Below are 16,332 nucleotides of genomic sequence, written 5' to 3'. Positions count from 1 at the left end.
TCTTGCACCAGAGATAGGATAGAATCATTTGGTTCTAAGTAGGTTAAAACCAGACACGTGTCACTAGCTTGCTTTCACAGAGAGCCTGTGGGCTAATGGATCATGTTCTGCCACCCACCTAATTTCCTTCAAGGGTTTTCCAGCTGTAACCCCAGACACTCCATGGTAAGTGTCCCATCCACAGAGGAGATGAGTCTGTTACAGCCATCAGTTGAGAGTCAGGCTCTTTGAGAGGATTACTGGCCCAGCCTTATACCTCGCTCAGTGGCTCTCCAATCGAATGGAGCTTATGACACTCCTGCTAGGAAGCATGAGCTTCTATAGCTTGCCCTCAAAAGCCAAGCACTCGTGTTGAGAGCTGTAACAGGCTCAAAGCCTTTGTGGACTGGGTACAGAGGGGAGACCCACTGCCGAGTGGGTTACACAGGCACATGCTGGACTCCCTGATATATCCATTGCAACATTTTGTCCCTGTAACGTTTCCTGGCTGGCCTTTCCAGGCTGTGCTTAACTTAGCTGGCAGCTTCGGTTGCCCACAGATCTTGTACAGAACCTCTCTTGGCTCAAACGTAGCCCCAGTCATGCTCATGAGTTAAGAGGGAATGTGCTCTCAATGCTGCATAGTTATCAGGAGCGATGGGCTAAATGGATCTTGACCTTTGCTTGTTTCTAAGACTAACTGAAAACTCAGTGTTCTCAGTTCCATACAGATGACTTCCAATGTGCCCAAACTTTGATTTATTATTTATTTATTATCGTAGCACCTAAAAGCCCCAGTCAAGGACTAAGACCCCATTCCACTAGGCATTGTACAAACCCAAAACAATGGTCCCTGCCTGAAGGAGCTTACTATTTAAGTATAAGAGACAACGACTGGATACAGACAGCTGGAGTACAAGGAAACAATAAAACATTAGTTGGCATGATCGGCAGTGGTCTCAGTACACCAACAGTCCAGCTATTGTCAAGTGTGGTGTTTTTTTGTTTTGTTTTTGTTTTTGTAAACCTCATGGCAAAGGAGATTTTTAAAGGAAGATGAGAAGATCCCTGTATTGAGTTACAAAACTCACTCAAGTGTGAGGAGCAGCATGGGAGAAAGCACAAAGGTTCTTGGTTCGACAGTCTTAACCAGTGATCTTTAAATGAGGTCTCTGCAATCCAAATGTGGGTCCCTCTCTGAATTTAGTGATTGATTTTGGTCCGAGTCTTTCTAGTGTCCCTTACCAAAACACCTATATCCAAACACCCACTAATTTTGGCATGTCTGTAATCTGGATCTCTGTTGCAGTTTCAGCTTATCTAGTGTTCTTTCCAGGTGGGACAAAGTCAATAAGTTTAAAAATACTTTTGAGAAAGACCATTCTTGTGTGCTTGCTGGCAGGTACTGGAACAGCCAATGTTGGGTGATTATAGAGTGGGAGGGAGGGGGCAAATTACGGGCCACATCTGGCCCATCAGACCATTTAATATGGCCCTCCACTCCAGCCGGGAACCGGGGTTGGGGGCTTGCCTCGCAGCTCCCAGGAAGAAGTTGGCATGGCCCCCCTCTGTATTGATCCCCCCCCCCCCCCGGCTCCTACGTAGTATGTGGAAGTGCGGCCAGGTGGCTCTGCACGCCACCCTGTCCATAGGTGCTGCTCCCACGGCTCCCACCCAGTGGGAGCTGCAGGGGTGGTGCCTGTGGATGGGTCAGTGCTCAGAGCCACCTGGCCACACCTCGGAGCCAGAGAAGGGACATGCTTCCAGGAATTGCTTGCGGTAAGCGCTGACTGGAGCCTGCACCCCCGCGACCCAATCCCCTGCCACTGCCCTGATCTCGCTCCCACCCTCCAAACCGAGCCCAGAGTCCTCTCTTGTACCTCAAGCCCCTCATCCCTGATCCCCCTCCCACCCTCCAAACCCATTGGTCCCAGCCTAGAGCCCCCTCCTGCACCCCAAACACCTCAGACGCAGCCCAGAGTCCACACCCCCTCCCACACCCCTACCCCCAATTTTGTGGGCATTCATGGCCCCCCATACAATTTCCATACCCCGATGTGGTCCTCAGGCCAAAAAGTTTGCCCCCCTGTTGTGGAGGGTGTCTTTTGAATAACCCACGAACGTGAAGAGTAAACAGTGACAATATTCCACCTCTAGCTGTATGATTTATAAATCAAAATAGTAGATCGGTTTCCATTTTCAAAGTAACTTCTGCTAGGAAAGAGGCCAGCTCCTCACTTGTTTCAGATGGGTCCAGAACTACTCAAGTTAATGAAACTCCTTCTGTTTTCAGAAGGAAGCTAAGACCTTTGTTTACACTCCAAAATTCACAGAATCAAAGGCCATGTCTTGGTGTAGGAGAATTATGAACACTGGCCTGTAACCTCCAAGTTTGGAGCAGGTGAAGCCAATGGGACACTGCAGGGGCATCAAAGTCCACTTGCGTTTATCAGCTTGCAAGAGAAGAACCCTAGTTTATTCATTTGCATTAGCACTGGGAAGCTGTTCTTTATGCTCTTATGTCTGTCTTAAAAATGAATTAGAAGCATGGTAAAATATTAGAGCGCTATTTATCTAAATGCAGCATTGCTGGATGTTTCCCTTAACTTCTGGGAAAGTGTGTATAATAGACCATGATACTTCGGAAGGTAATTGAATTTACAGTTCATGTAATTTGACCATAAATTATCCTTTGCGGGAGAGGAATGTACTTACTGATAAATTGACCAACTAATTGCTTTTTGCTCAAGTTTTGTCACTTGTTCTGCATGCCAAGTTGCAATTTCTCTCTTAAGTCATACTTGCCCTTAGCATGAGAATAATTTGCCATATTTACAAGAGCATGACTGCCTGTTACCCAGATGCATTAACATTTCCCTAACAGCTTAAAAACAATACAATTAGTTCAATGTAGCTTTTTTTTTTTATTTATTTTTTCCTGCTTTTGCTTTGCTCTCCCAGGCTGACCTCTGTAATTAAAGCTAAATGATTGTCTACTTTGAATGCCAAGTGCATTTGAGATCCTGACTCTTGCCACGTGTTTTGGTGAACAGGTGATTCCCTTTCTATTTACAGCTTTGGAGAAAAACCCATCCTGTCAGTTTGTTTTACCTGTGGATTTTAATGTTCGGAACCTCTAGCAGAACCAGATTCTATTGTGTGCTTTTAATCAGCAATAGATCTGTGGTAAGGTGCTCTTTCTAGAGAGTTATAAATGAAAAGAGTGTTCCTACGGTTATATCACTGGTATGGGATTCTAGACAGTTCAAGTTCTGGATTTGCCACAAACTTCCTACATGGCCCTGAACAAATGAGCTAACCTTAATTTCCCCATATATAAACTGGAAATGATAGTAGCTGCTTTGTCATGGCTACCTAGAATGAAATATCTTTGGAGCAGTACTCCTGAGGGCATTCTGTGCAAAATAGTTTAAAATTGACAAATAAAATTTGCAGAATGAATAAGTGCAGAGGCTCCAGCATGGTCACTCTCCAGCCTCCCCACCCCCAGGACACACTCAGTGCTGAGTCTGCACCCGACCCTGAGAAACACCCTGGGGCCCTGCCCCTCTGTGCCTTGTGTGAGGCAGGCAGGCTCAACCAGGCAGTGTAGAGGGGGATCCAGGTGTGTGGTGAGAGCATTCTGTGTGGGACAAAATGGGTGCAGGCAGCTCAGTGTGGGGTCTAGGTGTGGGGAGATCTGGATGCACAGAGGCTTATGGGGGGAAGGGTTCCTGGTGCAGGGGCAATGGGACTCTGCAGGGGTTTCCAGGTGGAAGTGGTTGGGACTCAGTTGAGGGGTCTGGGTGTGGAGGTCTCAGCAGGGGAGGGGGGCTGTCTGGGTGCTGGGGGAGTGGGGCTTGATGGGTGGAGTCCTGGGTGCAGCTATTTGGGGGGTCTGGATGTGGGGATCTAGGGGGGTGGGGGCTCATCAGGGTGGGAGTTTAGGTGCAGGGGTGGGGGTCTGGAGGCAGGGAGTCTGGGTGCAGGGTGCTCCGGGTGCAGGGGTTGAGCTTCAGTGGGGTGGGGTTTTGGTATGGAGGGCTTAAGGGGGTTCTGGCTGTACAGGGTGAGGCTTGGTGGGGGTAGGTATGGGAGGTCTGGATGCATGAGGGTTGGGCGGATGGGGGAACATCTCCCCATACAGTGACTCTCCCCCCACAGCTGAGGAGCGATGGGGGCAGGAAACAGCGGAGGATGCTAAGCTTCCTGCAGCTGGGGGAGGCTTCTGGGGGTGGGTCTGACAGTCCCAGCCACTCCTTGCAGGGGAAGAGGAAGTCTCATCATCTCCTGCCTCCAGCCCAGCCAGAACTAGCAGCTGATCCCAGCTCAGGGTAGGAGCCACTGGCTGAGGTATCCCCAGCCCTGCAGTGACTTACCTCTCTGCCGGCTGCTCTAGGTGCCTGAAATGATGTATCTGCACAGCTAGGGAGTGGGGTGTAACTGCTCTTACAGCTTCTCTTTACTTCCCTGTCAGAAAGTCATGTTTCTGCGGGGAAGCAAAGAAATTTGCGGGGGACATGAATTTTGCACATATGCAGTGGTGCAGAATTCCCCCAGGAATAGAGCAGGGATTATCTGCAGTAGCCTACGCAATGGGCCTCTGGTCTTGGTTCTGGCATGAAGATGCTACTGTAACACCAATATATTGATTTGGAAAACTGGGGTTGGTGGGAAGAGGGTTTTCAGGAGAATGAATGGCAGGAATGGAGACCCTAAAAGTGAGGTATCTGAAGGAAGAGCTATTCCTGTGAACCTTCTAGAGGCTGGCTTCCTACAGTGGTAGTACTATTTCTGCTGGGAATCTTTTTCTGGTGCAAATGCCATAGGAACAAAGCATGAAAGAGATCTGTCTCACACACCCCATGCGGCACCTTCATGTTTTATCCTTATTCCTTTACGTTCCTCTGCTTGGAGTGCCTGGGGAGCAGCAGTCTCCATTAGCACACACTGGAGTTTATTGGAAGGACAAACATGGAGAGGCAACTGCTCCCAGGAAAGTGAAGTCATGTGATCCATTTGACACAACAGCCTGAGCAGGACTTGGAACTGCTGAGATGAGAGGAAACTTCTTCTTAGCAAAAGATCTGTTCTATTAATGTAGATGGAAGATGTGGGGCCCAAAGAGTTGAAGGTGTTAACGTGACCGTGTTACTGTCCGACTTCAAACAAGGTTCACGGTCTAGTATACAGAGACCATAGCCTGCTTAGTAATGGCAAGTACATTACTAAAAGATTTTTAATAAAGATACAGCTAAGGAAAGAGTCAAAGCACTTGAAATGTAATGCTTTTATTTTAATAAAATTTCTTGTTTCCTTTTTCTCTAGCTGGGGAAAGTTTATAAGGGAACCTTTTTGACAGTTTTTTAAATGGTATTAAAGATGGCAATCTTTTTATTGGGTAGTCGGGGAAGAGAATAATTTGGCAGAAATCAGATGGAGCTGCTGCTGTTGCTATTTGTTGAAGTCTGATCCTGTTTCCCTAAATGATACCACAAGATGAACATAAAAGTGGAAAGAAAAGAGCAACAGCGAGAGACAATGCAGCTTTTGTTCTTGGTGTTGCCTCTTATTTGCAATCTCACTTCTGGAGAAACACAGGCCTGGCACACAGTCCTATTTACCATTCCAAAAACCTGACAACTTGAACCAGCATCAGGCCACTTAGGGCATTGTTTGTTTGTTTTTTTAATTTCCTTTCGTCCGAGTTATAGCAGTGTCACAAAATACACTGTCTTGGCTGACTAAGCCAGACTCCTATTGGATAGAAGGCAAAAAGAGAGGTATAGATTTAAAAAAAAAAATGTAGGGAAGAAAAAAACCACAGGGTGATGGGAGGAGGTGACAAAGTCTCTCATCCCAGAAGGTGACTGGGATTTCACCAATGTCATCTGAGGTCCCCTCTCTGGCCAGGTCTGGTCAAGACATCTCGAAGGCCCAACAGACATGGTAGATAAGAGATAGTGGGGTCTCGGGAGACTGCGGTGGTAGAAGCCATGATGGTAAAGCTTGCTCCTTGGGTTGCTGGCAGATATCAGCTTCTTTAGCTAATTTCCCTCTCTTCTCCCCCACTTCCCACCCAGTTTCTTTAAGAACCCAGGAGGTAGTGATGAGTGGAATAGCCTCTCCTCTCACTATTTTAATCCACCAATTAGACTGAATTTCTGACACCCGAATTTTTGGTTCATTGATTTGGGGTTCTACACTTTCTTTGTTTCCCTGGCATGATCGTCACACATTCCTTGAATGAAATCAGTAGGCTTCTTTGTTTGTACTAATCCAGTCTGTCTCCTTTTTTTTTTTTTCACCTTCTCCCATGAACATTTGTTATCATGACACTTAGTGAGAAGTGAGTGGAAGCTCACAATTGAGTTTACAATTAGGGTAAATATGTAGGCCCAGTTATTACAACATGTGCCCCACACCAGCTCCTTACCAGTGAAATTGCTGGAGTGCAGTCTGAACTAGTCTAAATAACCTTATTAAGGCTTTCACTGGCCCTTGATGCTGGGTCTTTCTCCATTATACCATCCCTTCCTTTGTAGCTGTTGCAGTCACATTCTCTTACCTTGCACCTGGCAACTTCTGGAAAGACCATTCTGCTATGGCAAAACCAACTATACCTAGGAACAGAGAATCTTAACACCAGGAGGGAGAAGAGGAAGATGTTAAGGTTCTTCATGTACAATAACTTACCCCACAGCCATTGGGAAATGAAGAGAGATGTTCAGATACCGAGTGTGACACATACCTATGTAGACATGGGCCTGAGCCAGATTCTTGGAACTGGACCATTTCAACTTGGAGGAAGTTCAGATTTAGATAATTATTTGCATTATTGAAATACGCTCTTCATGGACTAGGACCTTACTGTACTGGGTGCTATATAAACAGAGGACAAAGAGGATCCTTGCCCCAAACAGCTCTCAGAACACCACAGAGTGAACAGTGGCCCAGGGAAAAGATTAGAGTCATGACAAACACAGGCCTTAACCACTAGTCAACACCACCAGCAAACACTATCCATCACGTTCTCCATCTCTTGTGTGGATTTTTTGCTAGCACTATTTAAAAGAAAAGTAATTACTCATCAATTAACTGACTTAGGTCCTCATAGTGTAATTTGCAAGCACGTGGGACTAACTCATGAGTTCAGACACATTTTATTACTTGGTGAGCAAAGCTTTTGTTTTATGGACTTCTTTTTCTTGTTTCATGTTGAGGATCAAAGTGCACAAAAACCCAATAAAGATCCCTTAGCTGTGGCTAAAATAAAAAGCATGAGAACAATCCCAAATATGAAAATCTTATTAAAGCTTTTATGATTTCCACTGAATGAGCTATTTCTCTTGACTCACACTAATCTTGTAAGATAGAAAGAAAGTTAATTATCTCCATTTCTCTTGAAATTTCATCCATTAATTCATTTCTGAATGATAGCAAGGTCCCCTCCCCCTCCCAAATTGAAATGGCCATCTTCATTCTTCATTCTTTGTTATGGTGATTCCTTTAAAGTATTATTGGTACATAATTAAAAGTTTAACAGCATTGTAAAACAAAATTAAACACTTTTTTTTTTTTTTTGTAATTCAGATTCCTCTAGGGTTTCTACAACTTCAAATCCTGTTCTGGTTTATAATTTCAGCCACATTTGCTATGCATACGAGATTCGTCTTTCATCCAAAACTATACATTTTGGAGGCATAGTCTTCTTTTGATCACCAAGTTTTAGATGTATCTGCTTCCACGTCTTTGATATTTTTGAACTCCTGGCCAATTATAAAATGTTACTTCTGAGTTTGTTCACTATTTTGAACATTTGAGATGAACTCCAATAATTCCTGAGGCTGAAAACCCTATGAACAAATTGCATTTGAATGGCTTATTGGTATGATATGGGAGCGGCTTGCAATACTAAATATCATCCATAGGAAGAGATGGATGAGTAATTGAACAGCGTGCTAATGGCGGGATATTTTGCAAATGGGATAAGTCAGCATTCAGAGTAATCTGATGGGAAATGTCCTGCTGCTAGAAAAGGCCACTTAGGAACATCTTACTCATGTGAGTAACTGTTGGCATTGTGAGAAGGTCACGAACTGGCCCCAGATCTAAACTGGTTGTTCTCTAGAATAAAAATGGCCAACATTTATACTACATAATGGCTGTGGAATACATAATGGCTGTGGAATGCACACTGATGGGTGTGTAACTGCAGTAGGACCAAAACCACTTAACAGTGTAGCCTACCTTAATTCATTATTATTGTGGATTATTACAAACTTTGCAGGAGACCATCCAACTTCATTGAAACTATGCTAATAAAGGCAGGGACAGTGACTTAACAGTGTTTGTGTTTGTTTGTTTTTTTGTTGTTGATGTTGTTGCCACTATGAGACCTGTAATAGCCAATAATCAGAATTTGGAATATATCTATAGAAGTGAAATACTTCACCAGGAAATCTGACATCTTCATGACATTATTGTGGGAGGGGGAAAGTTAGTGACAGTTTACAGTCATCAGAGCGGAGAGAATAAGGAAATACTTATCCAGTTACAAAAGTTAGTTTAGAATTCTGCCTATTAAAGGCTTCCTAGCCAAGTCATGGAAATAAAAAGCCCTGATCCAACAAAGCCTGTCAGCCCATGATTAACGTTAAGCATGTGAATAATTACCAGCGAAGCCACGTGCTGAAGGGCGTTGCTGGACTGAGGACAAAGACATTTGAAACACCACAAGGCACCTTTGTGGTGCTTGGAGCCTCTCTGTTATGGATTTGGCCATAAGCGTGTACAACAGGGTGCATGATTGTTTGGGCTATTATCTAGATATAGAGATTAGTGGACTGTTCTGTCCGGCTGAGTTTGAGTATGTCTAGAATCATTATTCTGTGCCTAGAGCACTAGATAAATGCGTCCCTCATTTAGTCAGCTATAGGAATCCTATGCAAATTCATCTTTCCTCTCCCCAGTCATAAGTCATAATATGGTGCTTATGGGCCCCTTGTTTATATTTCTGTTCTCCACCTATTGTTCTTCTCCATCAAAATCTCATTTTTTATTATCCTAGGTTTTTTAAGAAATATTTTAAAACTAAATGATATGAAGGTTTTGTTCTCTTACTAACTTCATAGATGGTGAAGCCCCAGTTCATTGAATGCTGGTATCAACATTAATCCTATCCTCTTCTCTCTGATGGAAATCCAAGCATATTTGACAAATATTTACAATCCACAGACAAACAGGATGATGCATAAAGAATATGACTTTTGCTCTTCCAGATGGTGAGCTAAGGTTACAAAACTGAAGATAACCCCCCTGGGGTTTTACTCCCTCCCCTGCCACTGACCAAATATTTGACCTTTGGCAACTCTCCCAACGTCTCAGTGTCTCAGAATATTCATTTGCCAAATGGGGAACAATGCTTATCTACCTCCTGGAAGTGCTGTGAAGCTTATTTCTTAAAACTTTGTGAAGTATTTTAGGAGCTTAAGGTGGAAGGTGGCATAAGTTCAATTCAAATATCTTCCACCTTAGTAGGTTTCATTAGAGGATAGTTAATAGTTTAAAATACATGGATTTGGCATTCTCCCAGCAGTTGAGAGTAGATAAGAGGCTGCAGACCTGCAGATAATCGCAAGTGGTGTTCGCTGCAAAGGGAACCTTCTTGACTCTCATCATAGGCCTGGTGTGGAGAGACCACCTGCTCTCATCCATACCTTCCCCACTCACCGGTACTCTGCTCTGGAAGACATCCACGCAGTGTGCAGTGGCAGTCAAAAAAGCAAACAGGATGTTAGGAATCATTAAAAAAGGACTAGAGAATAAGATGGAGAATATCTTATTGCCCTTATATAAATCCATGGTACGCTCACCTCTTGAATACTGCGTACAGATGTGGTCCCCTTGTCTCAAAAAAGATATACTGGTATTAGAAAAGGTTCAGAGAAGGGCAACTAAAATGATTAGGGGTTTGGAACTGTCCCATATGAGGAGAGATTAAAGACGCTAAGACTTTTCAGCTTGGAAAAGAGGAGACTAAGGGGAGATATGATAGAGGTACATAAAATCATGAGTGGTGTGGAGAAAGTGAATAAGGAAAAGTTAATTACTTGTTCCCATAATAAAAGAACTAGGGGCCACCAAATGAAATTAATGGGCAGCAGGTTTAAATCAAATAAAGGGAAGTTCTTCTTCACACAGTGCACAGTCAACCTGTGGAACTCCTTGTCTGAGGAGGTTGTGAAGGCTAGGACTATAACAGGGTTTAAAAGAGAATTAGATAAATTAATGGAGGTTAAGTCCATTAATGGCTATTAGCCAGGATGGGTAAGGAATGGTGTCCCTAGCCTCTGTTTGTCAGAGGGTGGAGATGGATTGCAGGAGAGAGATCACTTGATCATTACCTGTTAGGTTCACTCCCTCTGGGACGCCTGGCATTGGTCACTGTCGGTAGACAGGATTCTGGGCTGGATGGATCTTTGGTCTGACCCAGTTCGGCCATTCTTATCCACTCTGAAGCTGCTTTTGGGACTCTGATAGGCTAGCCATATATTTTTGTCATCTTGTTTTTGATGGGTCCTTTCTTCCATGTGTTGGACTTAGCAGGAAAATGTCAGCAAAAACCTGGATATCCTGGACGCCCCATCATCTCGGGCATTGGCACTCTCACTGAAGGACTGTCTGGATATGTGGACTCCCTACTCAGACCCTACGCCACCAGCACTCCCAGCTATCTCCGTGACACCACAGATTTCCTGAGGAAACTACAATGCATTGGTGACCTCCCAGAAAACACCATCCTAGCCACCATGGATGTAGAGGCTCTCTACACTAACATCCCACATACAGATGGAATACAAGCTGTCAGGAACAGTATCCCTGATGATGACACAGCACAACTTATTGCTGAGCTCTGTGACTTTATCCTCACGCACAATTATTTCAAATTTGGTGACAATATATACCTCCAGACCAGTGGCACCGCTATAGGCACCCGCATGGCCCCACAATATGCCAACATTTTTATGGCTGACCTGGAACAACGCTTCCTCAGCTCCCGTCCACTCATGCCCCTTCTCTACCTACGCTATATTGATGACATCTTCATCATCTGGACCCATGGGAAGGAGGCCCTGGAAGAATTCCACCATGCTTTCAACAGCTTCCACCCCACCATCAACCTCAGCCTGGACCAATCTACATAGGAGGTCCACTTCCTGGACACCACCATACAAATAAGCGATGGCCACATTAACACCACCCTATACCGAAAACCAACCGACCGCTACGCCTACCTTCATACCTCCAACTTCCACCCCGGTCACACCACACGATCCATCGTCTACAGCCAAGCACTGAGGTACAATCGCATCTGCTCCAACCCCTCAGACAGAGACCAACACCTACAAGATCTTCACCAAGCATTCTCAAAACTACGATACCCACACAAGGAAATAAAGAAACAAATCAACAGAGCCAGACGTGTACCCAGAAACCTCCTGCTACAAGACAGGCCCAGAAGAGAAACCAACAGAACTCCACTGGCCATCACCTACAGTCCTCAGCTTAAACCTCTCCAACGCATCATCAGTGATCTACAACCCATCCTGGACAATGATCCCTCACTTTCACAGACCTTGGGAGGCAGGCCAGTCCTCGCCCACAGACAACCTGCCAACCTTAAGCATATTCTCACCAGCAACCACGCACCGCACCATAACAACTCTAACTCAGGAACCAACCCATGCAACAAACCTCGATGCCAACTCTGCCCACATATCTACACCAGCAACACCATCACTGGACCTAACCAGATCAGCTACAACATCACCGGCTCATTCACCTGCACGTCCACTAATGTTATATATGCCAGCAATGCCCCTCTGCTATGTACATTGGCCAAACTGGACAGTCACTACGCAAGAGGATAAATGGACACAAGTCAGATATCAGGAATGGCAATATACAAAAACCTGTAGGAGAACACTTCAACCTCCCTGGCCACACAATAGCAGATGTAAAGGTTGCCATCTTACAGCAAAAAAACTTCAGGACCAGACTCCAAAGAGAAACTGCTGAGCTCCAGTTCATTTGCAAATTTGACACCATCAGATCAGGATTAAACAAAGACTGTGAATGGCTATCCAACTACAGAAGCAGTTTCTCCTCCCTTGGTGTTCACACCTCAACTGCTAGAGCACCTCACCCTCCCTGATTGAACTAACCTCATTATCTCCACACTGATATATACCTGCCTCTAGAGATTTCCATTACTTGCATCTGAAGAAGTGAGGTTCTTACCCACGAAAGCTTATGCTCCCAATACTTCTGTTAGTCTCAAAGGTGCCACAGGACCCTCTGTTGCTTTTTACAGATTCAGACTAACACGGCTACCCCTCTGATAGCAAAAACAAGGTAATCCAGTTATCAATTGTCTTCTGAGTTTAACTTCCCCATGACTTAGTCAATGACCAGTGCAAACAACATTGAGAGCATAATACATCCTTGCTTTACATTAGTTTTCCCTGCAAACCACTGGCAAATGTTGCCATCATCTCAGTGCCAAGTGGACAGTCCATCATATAGTACCTTGATTCTCCTTATTTTTGCTGGTATTCCATAATAAGCCCTAGTTTTGTAAGGACTGTCTGTGTAGATTGTCAAAAACCTTCTGGAAATCTACCAAAACAAAAAAAAAATCAAGAGTTACTTGCTATTCCACACTTTTGTTCTCAGATATTGTTATAACACAGAATGGTCTGCATGTGATCTCGGTTGTCTAAAACCCTTTTGTTCCTGTAATGTCCTGTCCCTTTCTGCCCCTCACCCCTCTCCAGTGTGTTAGTTTTTGTTGCCAGAGAACACCACAGTATACAGCTGTGTATCTATCTGCTCCCTTTGTCTCCTTCTTTACTAGGTCCAACTATAATAGTTCCTACCTAAATTGGCGATCTAATTCTTTCTTGATATACTCAGGATTATGTTGCACATGATTCTTCCAGGCTCTGAGTAATGTGATTCCTCTCCAGTTATTGTGATTGGTAAAGTCATCCTTCTTTGGCAATTTTACTGTAAGGCCTCTCTTCCATAGGGCTGGGTTCCCTTTCATCATTCCACATTGTATCCAAAAACCAGAGGAAAGTCTGGAGGCTCTTTAACCACTTGCTTTAATCATCTCAAGTAACGTTATCCCCTCTAGTTACTTTCCCATTTTTGAGTTGATCAGAGATTTCTCCCTCCCCCGACAACTTCTTCCCTTGCAATAGTTACTAAGCAAATTATGTTTCTGCAAAAATAAATCCTTTTCTGCTGGTCAACACCCCTTCAGAGCTATTGTTTCAGTCTATCTGCAGCCACAGAAAGATGATATTGGTATACACTTTGCAGATAACTCTGACCCAGAAGGGGCTAGTAAAGTGATATTCTCAGTAGCTTCAAACTGGTCAACGGCTAAGAAGCTCATTTGACAATAGGAACAAGAGACCTTGAATTATCAAACTGTGCCAGACGCTACCCCTAGTAGAAGAAGGAGATAGCTATTGAATGTACCAGGTTTGTGAAATGCTGACCTCTGGAAGCTAATTGCTATGAAGCAGGGGACTGGACTGATCTCTGCTGCCCTTCTTGCCTGTGGAATGATCCACTTCCCAGGATCTTTCCCCCTCAGCAGAATTTAGTTTGTGATGTCTTGCATTAAAAGATGAGTTGTGGAATAAAAAAAACAAGGGTGATTTCATGGAAGGGGTCTACTACAAAGCATCTAACCAGGAAGAAGTAAGTGGATGAGGCTTTTTCTTTATTTAAAAAACAAACAAGGAAACAAACAACCCTCAAAAGCACAGGACTTCAACTACCTAGACATCTGTTGGGAAAATAACACAGCAGGACACAGATTATCCAACAAGCTCTTGGAATGTATTGGGGAACATTTTTTAGTTCAGAAGGTGGAGCAAGCTACGTGGGGAGAGGCTGTTCTAGATTTGTTTTTTGGACAAATGGGAGGAACTGGTTGAGAATTTGAAAGTGGAAGACAGCTTGGGTGAAAGGGATCATGAAATGGTAGAGTTCGTGATTCTAAGGAATGGTAGGAGGGAAAAGAGCACAATAAAGATGATGGATTTCAAGGAGGCAGACTTTAGTTAAATGCAGGAAGTTGGTAGGTAAAATACCATGGGAAGCAAGTCTAAGGGGAAAAACCGTTCAAGAGAGTTTGAAATTTTTCAAAGAGACGTTATTAAGAGCAGAAGAGCAAACTATCCCACTGCGTAGGAAAGATTGGAAGTATGGCAGGAGACCACCCTGGCTTAATCAGGAGCTCTTCAATGTCTGAAACTCAAAAGAGTCCTACAAAAAGTGGAAACTAGGTCAAATTACAAATAAAACAATTATGTAGGGATAAAATTAGAATAAACTAGCTATGAACATAAAGGTAATAAGAAAACCTTGCTCAAATACATTAGAAACCAGAGGAAGACCAAGGACAGGATAGTCCCATTACTTAATGAGGGGAGGAAAAACAATAACAGAATATGGAAATGACAGAAGTACTAAATGACTCTTTTTTTTGTTTTTCACCAGAAAGGTTAGTAGCGATTGAACATCTAACATCGTGAATGCCAGTGAAAATGTGGTAGGCTCAGAGGCTAAAATGGGGAAAGAACAAATTAAAAATTACTTAGACAAGTTAGATGTTTCAAGTCAATGGGGCTTGATGAAATACCTCCTAAAATACTCAAGGATTTGACTGAGGAGATATCAGAGTCATTAACGAATATCTTTGAAAAGGCACGGTATACAGGAGAGATTCCAGAGGACTGGAAAAGGTCAAAAATAGTGCGAATCTATAAAAAGGGGAATAGGGACAACCTGGGGAAATACAGAGCAGTCAACTTAACTTCCGTACCCAGAAAGATAATGGAGCAAATAAACAATCAATTTGAAAACCCCTAGAAGAAGATAAGGTAATAATTAACTTTCAGCGTGGATTTGTCAAGAACAAATCTTGTCAAACCAACCTAATAGCTTTCTTTGACAGGGTAACAAGACATGTGGATTATGGGGGAAGCTGTAGATGCGCTAGATCTTGACTTTAGTAAGGCTTTTGGTACTGTCTTTCATGACCCTCTTATAAACAAACTAGGGAAATACAAAATAGATGGAGCTACTGTAAGGTGGGTGCATAACTGGTTGGAAAACCATTCCCAGAGAGTAGTCATCAGTGGTTCACAGTCAAGCAGGAAGGACATAACGAGTGGGCTGCTGCAGGAATTGGTTCTGGGTCCGGTTCTGTTCAATGGCTTCATCAATGATTTAGATAATGGCATAGAGGGTACACTTATAAAATTTGCGGATGATACCGTGACATTCTGTACCTCGGGGGAACACCCAGCACCTCCATGTTTCATCCTTATAATATGATTGTGTGGTATCTAATGCAAAGTTTGTCATGTCAGGTGTCTTCGGAAGGCTCATGATGCACTGAGCATTGTTGTTATGGTAATGTAATGTTATAGGCTGTAATTTCATGTATATAGTTGAGGCTGAAAATGTGTCCTCATGGCTTAAAGCAAGCCCAGGCAAAAACTCTCCAGAAGCAGAGGGGTAGTTCACACTTCATCAGGGCATGTATGGGACAAACCCAGCCCAGCTTCACAGGAACAAAGGGCGCTAGCCTAGGCAACAGCAAAGGATCTGTTTGACTCTTGAGTGAGTCACCCCCTTCCTTTAGTCAGTTTGGAACTGTGATGGGGTTATGCCAACCTGACTCTGAAGGGGGGGGGGCACAAAGCCAAGAGGGAAGAAAGGACATGATAAAAGGGAGAGATGTTTGCCATGCTCTTCCTCTCTTTTCCACCTACATCTACAACCATCCCCACCAAGCAACTGAAGCGCTGATCAAAGGGGAGAACCTGGCTGAAGGGCAACCAGCCAGCCTGTGGTGAGAAGCATCTAAGTTTGTAAGGGCATTGAAAGTGTGAAGATCAGCTTAGAATGCATTTGGGTTTTATTTCATATGACCAAATCGGATTTGTTATGTTTTGACTTATAATAATTAAAATCTTTGTAGTTAACGAATCTGTTTAGTCTACCTGGAGTAGTGAATTTAGTTTGAACCATGTCAGAGACTCCCCTTGGGATAACAAGCCTGGTACATATCAATTTCTTTGTTAAATTGATGAACTCATATAAGCTTGCAGCATCCAGTGGGCATAATTGGACAGTGCAAGACAGAGGTTCCTAGGATTGTGTCTGGGACTGGAGATATTGGCTAGTGTCATTTGGTTGCACAATCCAAGGAGTAGCTTATATGCCAGAGGCTGTGTGTGAACAGCCCAGGAGTGGGGGCTCTCA

This window comes from Trachemys scripta, chromosome 5 (genome assembly GCF_013100865.1).
Source record: "Trachemys scripta elegans isolate TJP31775 chromosome 5, CAS_Tse_1.0, whole genome shotgun sequence".
NCBI classification, from domain to species: Eukaryota; Metazoa; Chordata; order Testudines; family Emydidae; genus Trachemys; species Trachemys scripta.
Note: the sequence above shows the minus strand (reverse complement) of the source record.